Below are 13,297 nucleotides of genomic sequence, written 5' to 3'. Positions count from 1 at the left end.
TAAGCGAGTCGGCGTAAATGGTTCAAAGCCTTCACAAGAAGGCCACCACACGAAGCTTCCAAAGAGACTTGTCCAAAAGTAACGATTCCGACAAATGCTGGTATCAAAACCGTGAGCAGCATCACTTGGATTGATGAGGTCTGCTCTGCGATGGTGTCGAAGCCATACTTGAAAACGGGCACATAACGGAGGTTAGGTTTATTGCACAAAATAATTTACAAAATAAACGCAAGTCACTGCTTCTTGTTGAAGACGACGACCATAACCCACGAAAAACTCATCGATTTTGAAGGCAATGCGACAAATATCGATGAAATCTTTCAAGTGGGACGAAAAATTCGCTACAAAAGTGTCCTCTACTTTAGCATTCGGGCGATCCAAGCCATGGCGGTTATTTGGAAAGCCTTCATCAACTACGTCTGGTAATGGCGTAGCTAAAGTGGCGACACAATCGGCATTGGGCGCTTGGATAAAAAGGAACTTTCGAAGATTTGGTTTAAATCGCTAGGAACCATAGATATGAAGTATAAAAAAATTGATCGAAGTGCCATACAGTGAACAGAACGAAATTTTTCCACGATAATCTAATAGTCCAATGGTAGTAAGTCCAATAAAGAGACGAGATAGTCTGCCAGGTTCACAAGGAGGCTATTGCTGACCTGGTTCCAATCGGCTTCAAATAAATTGAAGTATTCTTTCGAGCAAAATTTGTAATTTTACGTCTGCAGACGTTGAATCAATGAAAAATGACGGATTTTGCAGTTTGGGAACAAGCCATACAAGCACCTCCTTGTGTATCTGGCCGCGAATATCATTCTACTGAACATTGATGGAAACGTTAAGAGTTATATGAAAGCAGCCCAATGCCTTGCTAGCCTGCCCAGCAACGTTGGCTGAAGCAGGCGTTTACCGCCCTCATCCTCCCCCAGCTGCAGGTGGGGGAGAGGGGCCACCCTGGCTACGTCCAAATCCCCCCAACCGACGCCTTGGCCCATGATCGTCTGGTCCCCTGAAACGAAATGTTTGCTGGTGTTACTACGAAGCAATATACTATTGTTACGAAACTTCATTATTGAATAAGTTAGACCGAGCACTGCAGTCTTCAGAACGTTAGAATTCATTCAAACAAACTAATAGAAAATAGTTCTGACATTGAAGGGGACACTCCTGATGGAAATTTTTTTTTTTTTTATTAAAAACTTTTTTTGTATCTAAAAAGCAGTAAATTTAGGATTCTAAATATGGTAAAATTTTGACTCTATTCAATGTCTTTTTGTCTCAAAACTTACAGTGGTAAGTGTGAGTAATGTACCTTCTTCGAAAGTCATTTTTTGATGTTTTCAACTACTACTCATTTATTTATTGTCAGAATGGCATGGAATTTCGCAGGCATAATCAATATATATAGTGGAGAAGTGATTTATGAGAGGATTTTTGCTGTTTCTGTTTCACTTAATATTGAAAAACAATTGCAAATATATCAAGTTTTTCTAGTACCGGTACATAAATTCAAAATTCATTTATATTTTAAATACAATATACACCTGTGGAAGAAAATCTCCCATCATTATATGGGTAAGGGATAGCGACAATGCCAGCAAAAAGTTAGGAATGATATAAGTTCTCCCTTGAGACTTATTAAATTTGTTACCGGTAAATTTGTTTACTGGTGGTAAAATTTAAAAAAAAAAAATGGAAAAACTTTTGCTTTTTTTTTCACAGAAACGCTTTTCATCTATTTAAGTGTCATATCTTAATTGCAATTTTCATACTCTTTCCAAAGATATAAATACGTAGGGTTTCTACAAGTAAGCACATTTTTTGACCAATTTATTAAGGGCGGTACTGAAATTGATATTCCATCACGAGTGTCCCTTTAAGTAAGACACAGTATAGAACGGTTTTAAAACACGAAAAGTATCATGATCTACAGGGCACAATTGTAAAAATAAATGAAGTAGTCACCCCCTCGGATTGGTTGAATAGCTTGATTGAAAACCTCTGCCGCGCTTCGTCAAATCGGGTTGAAACATAGTTTGAAAGCTGAAACGCCATAGCTTATTACAAATGGAAATTTTTCTTTTTTGCAAAACATTTCTGAATTACTTTTAGGTGTCAATTCGATATTATGCAACTGGCCAATTTACAGCATTGCTATCAAAATTTTATCATCACTTTCAACCAAGAAGTTTCCTTAAATGGATTCTTGATATATTGTGGGATCTGGCGTTTTTGGTCTCAATTCACAGTCCACACACAAGCGTTGAACTGTCATAAGCAGATTGTTTCCCCAAGTTCACCAATGGTGCTAAATAATTATGGTAAAAATGAATGGTTATCTTAATCTCAGATGGTGACTTACCGATTCATCTCACACAGTCCGCCCGTTAGCTCAGTGCTTAAGGGCTGAACTCAAGATCACACAATGCTGGTTCGGCTCTCAGGGTGTGTGCTTGAGCAACACATTTTAGGACTGCTCTACATACAGTGGCACCTAGTGGATGGAATAACTCCCTGGCAATGGCAACAACACTTCAACAATAGGAAACTTAAGTTTGCCAATCTCAGTAACCGGCCCTGTGTCAAAAGCCTCTACAAGTATGCAAAACTAGCAGGAATATTCTATCAAAGGTTTCGACAGTCCGAGGATAAAGATTCAAAACCAACCAGATGATCATATCAACTTGTACACAAACTCTCATCATGGTGTCAACTATTGTCAATAAATGATAACTGCACAAATGCCTGCAGTTAGCATGCTTCCTTGATTACTTTTGCACTCCTTTTGTCACGTGTACTCCGCGAGGCAGTACTCTGTTCTATTCGTATCATTTCATTCTGGCAGGCTAGCGAACAACAGCTTCTTTTGTTCTAGTTCTAGTGTTGAGTTTAACAATCTTACGTTGTGTATTTTGTTGCAGAAATTGCGATTTGATCATTTTTCTTTTGTTAATACATTTAAGAAAAATAACCGTCTTTGTTCATGATCGAATCGCAATAGGATAAGGTTAATCTAAAGAAATTTGTGGAATGGTGGTGATAACATGCGCCTTTCCCAACTGTAATTTTGAAACAGCCGACGTGCCCGAAGCGGTTGCTTGTGTGGTGCTGCAAAGTCACACATACAGTCATGCTGCTACGACGCGCAATGTTCCAGCGCCCGAAAACCTTGGTCCGAAGCTTATTCGACCTACTGTAGACATTGGAGTTTCTCCGGAAGAATGGAACGTGTTCACCAGAAGATGGAAGGCTTTCAAAGAAGGTTGCAGAATTTCTGATGAAGCAGCTTCAGCCCAGTTATTCCAATGTACCGGCAAAGCCCTAGGGGACAGCCTTCTCCAAGCTGACGCTGAAACAGTGAGTAAACCTGTAGATGACCTTTTGCTTGCAATGCGACAACTGGCCGTTATACCTGTCGCCACAGGGGTGTTACGGACAGAGTTTATGGCTATGCACCAAATGCGCGATGAAAAATTTCGCGCTTTTGCAGCTCGTGCTCGAGGAAAAGCGGACATATGTGCATTCACTACTACGTGTTTTTGCGGCCTGACAGTCAGTTATACAGATCACATGATCCGAGACACACTACTCAGTGGAATTTCTGACAATGAGATTCGTCGCGACATGATGGGAATGGACAAAGTATTGTCGATTCCCATTAACGATATCATCGCCCTTGTCGAGAATAAAGAAATGGCTCGCAATGCGGTACCATCTCATGACGTTTCGGCAGTGTCGACTTTCAAGCGCAAGAAAAACCAAAGCCCTATTCCAAGAGACCGTGGACACATCCAGGCAGCACCCTCCTCTCCCAATTGGTCAAAACAAACTCACTGCCCTAAATGCAATAGATTATTCAATCGTTACAGAGAAGGCCCCAGAGGTTGGAACACTACGCCTTATTCACTTTGTCTCGAATGCTTTCGGTCATCTCGTCATAAAAACAAATGGGGCGCTCCTCCTAAAGATGCATCAGTCGGAGCACTCTGTGCAGCACCTACTGTACCTCAAATAGGCACATTTGTCTCAACACAAACTGACATCGTAGCCCGAGACCCAATGTGCTCAACAATTCGTGGTCCTCACTACACATTCCAAAAAGGGCATTGGACACCATCCCGCATGCGAGAACATCCCACAGTTCGGGTAGACATATCTATGGATGACTCATGTCATCATGGCAGTTACACTAGCGTGATAGCACAAGCAACAGCAATCGCAGATACTGGTGCCCAAATAAATGTATGGTCACTGAAGAACTTTGTGCAATCCGGCTTTGGACAAGAGACCCTTGTACCCGCACCAAACCTAATAGCTGCAAATCGCTCTACTATTTCCATTACAGGAGCATTTCGTGCCATCATTCGGGGTACAGCGCACGGCTGCAATGTTGAATGTCGGAGCATGATTTACATCAGTCAAGACGTTGACAAGTTATACTTATCTCATGACACACTATTGCATTTAGGTGCCCTATCCCCGAAGTTCCCAACTCTAGGGGAACATCAGATCAAGCAAGAAATGGCGCACAATCTTATCGAACCAGAAATCAACGTCGTCAGACTTGTTAACGGTGGCTGCACGTTACCCAGCAAGCAACTGGAGTCGTGCACTTGCCCTCAACGTGGTGCAGTTCCAGCTCTCCCAACCAAGCTTCCGTTCCCGTGCACACCTGAAAACAATGACAAGATGGCAAACTGGCTACTCCAGAGGTACGCCGCATCCACTTTCAACACTTGCCCGCACCGCGCGCTACATTGTATGGCTGGTCCTCCCATAGAAATACATGTTGACCCCAACGCGAAACCAGTGGCTGTTCATACACCAGCGTCTATCCCCTTGCATTGGCAAGAAAATGTACACGCTGATCTCCTCCGCGACGAGGCTCTGGGAATCCTTGAAAAAGTCCCCCACGGCGAACCCACCACATGGTGTCATCGTATGGTTATCACACGCAAAAATGATGGCTCACCACGCCGTACTGTCGACCTTTCCCCCTTAAACAAATTCTGCCAGAGAGAAACCTTCGCCTCTGAAGCTCCATTCCAGCTATCCCGTCGTGTCCCCAGAAACACTTGGAAATCGGTGACTGACGCATGGAACGGCTATCACAGTGTTCCACTGCGTCCTTCTGATCGGCACCTTACAACTTTCATCACTCCCTTTGGAAGATTGATTGATTGATTGAATCTTTATCCTCGGACTGGGAAAGCTTCTTGCAGAGCTGAATCCTGGCAGTTTCGCATACTTGTAGAGGCTTTGAATCATGGACGCAGGCCCGGTCACCGAGATTGACAGAGTGAAGTTTCCGATTGTTGAAGTCTTGTTGCTTGGGAACTATTCCATCCATTAGATGCCGCTGAATGGAGAGCCGTCCTTAGAGTGCGTTGCTCAAGAGCACACCCCGAGAGTCGAACCAGCGCCGCTATTGATCTTGAAGTTTTTTCGTTCCAGAAGTGATGGCGCTGGTTACTACCATACAGGCAGATGCCGCCCATACCTTTTGCTTGCAATGGTCTGAAATCGTTCGGGAAACAGCCGCCGATCCAAACCTTAGCAAGTTAATGGTAGCTATTGAAACGGGATTCACCTTTCCCAACACCGGCGACATTCGCCCATATCTCCCCTATCGTGACGGGTTCTTTGTTGAAGACGACGTTATTCTATATCATGACCGTATTGTTGTACCACCATCGCTTAGGCCTAGAGTACTCTCAACGTTGCATGCTGGTCATCAAGGTGTGTCTGCCATGGAACGCCGGGCACGTGCTATAGTATTTTGGCCCGGTATGACTAATGATATCCATGCTATTCGTGATTCGTGTACATATGTACATCATGTAATTGTAATGCTCCATCTCAAGCAGCTCCTCCCCCGACGCCATGTGATCCCCCAGCTACACCATTTGAGAAAATTTTTGCAGATTATTTTGACTATGAGGGCCGTCACTTTTTGGTCATTGGGGACAGATTCTCGGGGTGGTCGGATGTATTTGCCACGCCATCAGGATCGAGTGCCGCAGGAGCAGCTGCTTTGACTCAACTTTTGCGCTCGTACTTTGCCACGTTTGGTGTTCCTGAGGAAATATCTACAGATGGGGGTCCCGAATTTACTGCTGCCGTTACTGAACTCTTTCTTAAAAATTGGGGTGTGCAGCACCGCATATCGTCATCTTACTTCCCTCAATCTAATGGTCGAGCTGAGGTGGCTGTCAAAACTGTCAAACGCTTGCTCATGACTAATGTGAGCCCAAACGGAGACCTGAACAACGATTCTTTCTTACGTGCATTGTTACAGTTGCGTAACACACCTGATCCTGACTGTGATATCTCTCCAGCAGAGATCGTGTTCGGTCACCCTCTGCGCGACGCATTCGGTTTTGTAAACCGCCTAGTCAAGTTCTCCAATCGACACATTCGTCGTACATGGCGGGATACATGGAAGGCAAAGGAAGACGCCCTTCGTCTGCGAGCTGGTCGAACCGATAAGGCGCTGTCTCAGCATACTCGTCCTTTACGTACTTTACAATGTGGAAACCGCGTATTTATCCAAAACCAAAACGGTAACTATCCTCGAAAATGGGACAAAGTGGGAATGGTTGTCGAAACGTTGCCGCATGACAACTATGTAGTGAAAGTTGACGGGTCGGGCAGAATCACAAAACGGAATCGACGTTTTTTGCGAGTAATTCCACATACTAAAGCATGTGCCGATCCCATCTCTCCTCAACCAAACATCAATGCTCATCCACAGAGCCTCCCATCATCTTCTTTTGCCCAGCCTCCTGAAACGGACTACTGCCCTCCCCACCCTCCGCATCTCGAAATAGGCCCTAGCCAAGAAATTGGAGAATCACCGATGTTGCCTCTCGATGCAGATCACAGTCCGCCTGCACTCTCCTGCCCCACACCAGCCTCAAGCCCGAAGCTTTGTGAGCCACAGCACTCACCGGAACCTCCAAAGCAGCCGCTACCTTTCGATTCAGTGGAACCAACCGAACCCACAAGTGGAGTCCCTCATATTGAAAAATTGCCTGTTTTGCGCCGTTCTACGCGGTCCCGACGGCCGGCATTGGATTTAGACGCATCCTCTGGTCAATGGATAATCAAGGGTTCGAGCTCGTAAGTCTACAGTTTCGCCTTACGAGCTGGGGGGGGGGGATGCACAAATGCCTGCAGTTAGCATGCTTCCTTGATTACTTTTGCACTCCTTTTGTCACGTGTACTCCGCGAGGCAGTACTCTGTTCTATTCGTATCATTTCATTCTGGCAGGCTAGCGAACAACAGCTTCTTTTGTTCTAGTTCTAGTGTTGAGTTTAACAATCTTACGTTGTGTATTTTGTTGCAGAAATTGCGATTTTCGAGGCTTATATTACAGTAACTTCATGGATGAATTTAAGCAAAATATTACTTTCAGCTGAGTTTTTATTTTACAAAATATTATTACCACAAGCAGGTGCGCAAGCGGATTTTGTCTTGAGTAATTGTTTGAAAACCAGCAGTTAACTTTAAAAAGGTGGACCTTACGTTACCAAAACACCAATGTAATGCAATATATACCATAAAAAATGATTCAAATATATAATACAGTTATTCAAATACTTAGCGACAATTCATGAAGCATAAGACACATTGTTTTTATATTTGGGGGGGGGGGGGGACATTAGTAGTTTGAAACTTTTGCAAGAACAATAATATAGTAGATGAACCAGCTGAATTGCAAACCAGCAATGAAAAGTACGATAACTATTGATAAAACTTGCGATCAAAAGTACTTACAATAAAACAAAAAAGTTAATCAGTGCCCAAAATGTGTCGTAAACGATGGACAGTCGCCATGGTGATCGATTACTGGCAAGTTGGCCTGCAAAATAATTTAAGTTGTAAAATGTAAACAAGTATTCATGGCTATCCAATATCCATGCATAAGAATATATTATCATTTAAGTTTTTGATCTTGTAGCACCAGAAATGATTCCAATGCAATCAACAATGAATTCAAACAAACATCACAAAAATTGCTTTTCACTCATGAATTTATAGAAGATCTACAGCTACGCCTAGTGATAACTTCACCTCCTGCAATGTAGGGCATGATCAAGAATGTCTGTCCTCAGTATATTTTTCACAACAGTATTTAATTATGATATTAAACTTGCAAAACCTTTAAAAAAATAAAGAACCAACTCTTTGTGAAAAATGTTCTTAATTGAGTTGGGCTACTAGTACTACTGTGGCATATATGGAGAGAACATCCTGACACTAGAAAGGACTTCAGTTCGACACTTCTCTAAAGCATGCAGTGGGTCTTGGCAAAACATTTTATGGCATATCAAAATAATAGAAGCAGCTGACTTTGTCCCTTCACTGCTTCCTGTAGTGTGGCATTTGTAATTGCAGCGCACAGTTAACGATGTTGCAATGGGTGTAAAATAAAACAGGATAATTATTATTAGCTGTCCGCCCCGTTAGCTCAGTGGTTACGCGCCCGGCTTAAGATCATGCGGCGCTGGTTCGACTCTCGGGGTGTGCGCTTGAGCAACGCATTTCAGGACTGCTCTCCAGTTCCCCAGCAACAAGACTTCAACAATCGGAAAACTTCACTCAGTCAATATTGGTAACCGGCCCTGTGTCAAAAGCCTCTACAAGTATGCAAAACTATCAGGAATAACCAATCAAGGCTTTGTCGGTCCGAGGATAAAGATTCAAAATCAACCAACCATTATTGTTTTACGTACACTTACTGCACTTGATGAGACCTTATACTATAGTAACTCATAAGTCAAAACACTGTTGAATTAACACAATTAAGCATCAATTGAGCACTTTGCTATAGACATGAGTTTCAAAATTAATTTTTCTTTTATTTTCCACAAAACCCTTCTCTTTTAGGGTGAAATTTTTTTCTAGGAAGTCTCAAAAAACACATATAAGATATTGTTTAGAGATGGTCTAAAACGGCTCACAATGCTCGCTTTTCAGCGTTCTGACCACTATTTCGAAAAAAAATCCTCTTAAATGGTACTTTTCATTCTCAGAAAACTTGCTGTGCACATTTGCACAAACTGTGTTTGCATTTACCAAATAAAACCATGAAAACTATCAATACTACAAAAAAGTGCTCAATGCTAAGCAAAAAAGCAAAGCAGAGCAAATTAAATCAAATATAGTTATTACTATCTGAAGCCTTTACAAATTGTTTCACCTAACGGATCATCAGAAGGTCTTATTCAAATAGAATCTAAATAAATAAAACCAAAATAAAACCAAAATATAAAAAGTCGGAGATCAAAAGATGACGTCAGCAAAATTTATTATTGTGTTTCAACTTCGAAAATTACAAAACATGTAAAATACTGAACATCAATTATAGTCTAAGCGTAAAATGCGAAAATATAGGGCCGCCTGGAATAAATTGCGACCTTAACAAATTAGATATCGTTGGAAAGCTTAATTCCTCTAAATTAAGATTATCGCTCTCCTCTAACCAGGGGCCCTTGGCAAAAAAAGTTATGGCCGTTTTTTAAGCAACACCTTGCGCCGCTAGTGGCGCAGTTAATCTAGCTATGCTTTCAGCAGAAACAGCAAGTCGTGTAAAATTCTGGCAGTCGAAGTCGCTCCGCTGACCACTGACCAGCTTATTAGCCATGTAGTGGTATCCATCTTGAACTCTGAGCGTTGCGCGTAAAGAAAAAAAAATAGCCATGTGGTGTACTACCAGGCGCGAATCTAAGAGTTTTTTTCGGGGGGGGGCCAGAAAATTTGAAAATCAATTAAAAAGAAAGAAAAAGCTAAACAGATATGAACGATGATACTACGACATATACGATATGCTATAAAATAGACATTAAAACAACCATTTTCATCAAATGTGATGCTGAGGGACTAATATCAGCTGTTTAGAAGCATATCAAACCATTTGATGCGGAAACATACAATTTCTACAATTTTTCACAAAATTTCGGGGGGGGGCCCGGGCCCCCTGGGCCCCCCCCATAAATCCGCGCCTGTGTACTACAAATCAAAAATTTTATGGCAGCAAGACTTGATTTATCTAAGTTGATATAAAACTGTTGTTTCAGGTATTTCAGTGGAAGCATCTTGACACTGAAATCTTGGATCTCGCACAATGGGAATGGAAAGCTGACGCAGCAGGTGCAGTTATGCCAATAAAGGCCAATGTAGATCCGGCACCAGAATGGCTATTGAGCGTTGTACGATGCAAATGCAAAGAAGGAACAAAAAATCAATGTGGTACAATGTCTTGCAGCTGCAGAAAACATGGCTTGAAGTGCGTAACAGCATGTGGAGAGTGTCGTGGGGAAACTTGTTGCAATCTCAGTTATGTACAAGAAGACTGCCCTGAGGATTGCGACATTTTAATCATGTTTTCAGTAAATGATTTTATAAAAAAATGGAACGTTTGCCCTTTTGATTTTATGAGTCTAACTCTATTGTTGCCTCCCTGATGAGGTCCGATTGCCATCATTGCCTATATCAAATTATCGTCTTCATTATAATAATTCTATGTATGCTGATATCTAGTTTTGATGGCTGCCATGTCATCTGATTGTTTTTATCGTTCTGAATACTTTCAGTTTTTCTAACTTGTAACACTACCGTACCATTGTCTGTAAACTTGTAATAGTAGATAGCCTATTTAGTGAGATTTTGTACATTTGCAGTTTGTGTATTATTTCGTTGTTGTTGTTCGTTATTTGTGCATTTACAATTTGTGTATTATTTTGTTGTTTTGTTTTGGATATGGACAGCTTTGTCTGATGCAAATAAATATTATTATTTGTGTAGCCTATTGCCCAAATTTGGGCTACCCGAAAGATTCCACTGGATAGTTGAGCTGTAGGCTACTCCTCTGACATGGCATATCCACTAGCAGTGTGAGTCGAATTTTCACCGTCGACAAGAACAATAGTTACACGCCTTGGGCACTCGACGGCATAATTATTGATCTAAAGTTTTAAAAATTTCGCACTTTTTGTATAATGCCCATAATATACTCTCGCCACTTGTAGCGCTTAGTTTCGTCATTAAACCGGACCTGGGGTCAAAATGCCCCCTTGAATCATTATATGAAGCTCTGTTATGTCTAAAAACGATCTTTTAGAACAAATGTATTGGATCTGCAATTATCAATGGGCTGAGAGTAATAGGTAAGCAATTTTAGTTTGATGACGTCAGAGTGACGTCTTTTAAATTAAAAAAATATTTTATCAAATGTGAGTTGTCTCTTTCTTATACACATAGGGAAAAAAGTTGAAAATTAGACTAAAAACTTGCGCAAAAGGAAAAATACACTTTCGCCACTAGCGGCGCAAGATGCTGTTTGAAAAACGGCCATAACTTTTTTTGCCAAGGGTCTCTGATTGGAGGAGAGTAAAAATCTTAATCTAGAGGAGTTAAGCTTTCCAACGATACCTAATTTGTTAAGGTCGCAATTTATTTCAGGTCAATACGTTTTACGCTCAGACTATTATGCAAGAGGTTTGATTTGTTTTGAATGTTTATCCTCGGACTGACAAAGCCTTGATTGGTTATTCCTGGTAGTTTCGCATACTTGTAGAGGCTAAGAAAAGATAATATTTTTCAACGATTTTGTAATTTCTTTATTTGAATACGAATTAAAACAGCTTCCAACTCATGTCCCTGTATGATTTCAGCTCGGTTCTAATTTTTAAAAAAGTTGGAAGCTTAAGGAAGCAGAGATTCGTACCGCATCCTTTGCTCTCGTTTTTGCTATACAAAGAAACAAGTGAGAAACAAAGGAAAAAAGCAGAGTAAAATTTGTCCGATTTACGCAGGGATTTACGTTTTCTTTACCGTACCTATATTTTGTGGAAGCAATTTCTGAGTCGCTTACTCTGTTGGGTATTGTAGGCTACCAGTATGCTATGTCTAGGTATCCCTGCGTAGGCTAATAAGAAAATATAAGGCGCTGGTTAGAGCTGTGTGCCTCGTAAAGAAAATGTTATGCCTAATGTTAACTTTACACTGTTATTCTGGCTGGATAGACTTTTTGGCATGACAGAATATGTAAGGTCTAGACTTGACTAATAGGAATATTGGCTTAAGCTACTACAGCTGTAGGTAGCTGTAGCTGAGCAGTTTACCTGAGCTTTTGTGTAGCTAAGTTTTTTGTGTTCTCTAATTTTAATCGCAATTTTTGCCCGCTTGTGTGTAGGCTAAGAGCTACCTTTAATAAGTTAATTGCTGTTTATCTGCTAATAAATTGCATACAGATATTCAGGCCCGGATTTAGGGAGGGCAGAGGGTGCAGGTGCCCCGGGCCCCCGACTTTTAAAGGGCCCCCCTACGTGGAAAAATGTGATTTTGTGTAATTTTTTTTCTTTTAGCTTTTAAAGTTTCTGCAAAATGCTGTGCAGTGCTGGATTAATGCAACTGTAGACGTAGAGGTGGTTTTTGCACGGGGGCCCCCCGATCTAAAAGTGCCACAAGCCCCCCATCAGCTAAATCCGGCCCTGCAGATATTAAGCTACCCTAAAAGTGTTTTCAGAAAGCACTAGGCTATAATCCATTATTTGGGTGTAATTTTGCAAAATTTTCCAGGGAGGCATGTCTCCAGGGCCCAGACTACCTAGAACACACTAGGCCTTTGGCACGTTCTAACCCCCACGAGTATTATTGCTTCCTTTGCTCAACCCACCAGAATACGCCCAGTGTTGTACGTGTCAACGAAATAAATTGACGGCGTCAGCGTCAGCGCGAATTGCCTAAAAACTTTACGGCGTAAAGTACTGTGTCAGCTCTTAGAGAAATTGACGGCGTCAGCGCTAATTTCTAGCGCTATTTTAGCCAGGGTCTCACAAAACGGAAGTATTGCAACCAAGTTTAGGCGAATAATGGCTATAAAGAAAGAGCAGGTTTTATGTTTTGACACTGTATTATATAATTAGCTGCTTAGCTTATTAGTAATTCACTTGTAGAAACACAATTATCATTTCAAAACGTTTGCCTGACAATCTGCTGCGTTTGGGACGCAGAATGTCCTTTCCAAGTGAAAACATGCGTTCCACAGCAGCGCTAAATGGTATTGGTGTGTTGTATTTTAACAACAAGTCTTGAAAACGTTTACTCGGAAAGGGATCACTGTTCCAAGCGTGCTGTAATGGCTTAGTCCGCGGACCATTAGTGGTCCGCGACGACTGCACAGGTGGTCCGTGGCGATATGACAAGAAATTAAAAAAGTCACACATATACGTTGTAGCCAACAGTAGGCCTACTTACCCTGTCAAAGATAATTGCCGCAGTTCTTTACAA

At 41.6% G+C, this 13,297-nt stretch overlaps 1 pseudogene across 2 annotated transcripts; it reads right to left on the bottom strand.

Annotated features, from left to right (window-relative positions):
- Positions 1 to 189: 189 nt before the first annotated feature.
- On the bottom strand, positions 190 to 8,168 carry LOC145767268 (selenoprotein K-like; annotated as a pseudogene). 2 transcript variants are annotated; one of them, XR_014288750.1, is made up of 4 exons: positions 8,078 to 8,168; positions 7,781 to 7,865; positions 1,966 to 2,043; positions 190 to 1,009 (listed from the first exon to the last, which is right to left on the bottom strand). The product of XR_014288750.1 is annotated as a selenoprotein K-like, transcript variant X1 (transcript). The 2 variants fall into 2 exon arrangements; XR_014288751.1 differs by having other exon boundaries at positions 916 to 1,009.
- Positions 8,169 to 13,297: the final 5,129 nt, after the last annotated feature.

This window comes from Aplidium turbinatum, chromosome 3, assembly GCF_918807975.1.
Source record: "Aplidium turbinatum chromosome 3, kaAplTurb1.1, whole genome shotgun sequence".
In the NCBI taxonomy this organism is placed as follows: domain Eukaryota; kingdom Metazoa; phylum Chordata; class Ascidiacea; order Aplousobranchia; family Polyclinidae; genus Aplidium; species Aplidium turbinatum.
This window is presented reverse-complemented; position numbering and strand designations above follow the sequence as displayed.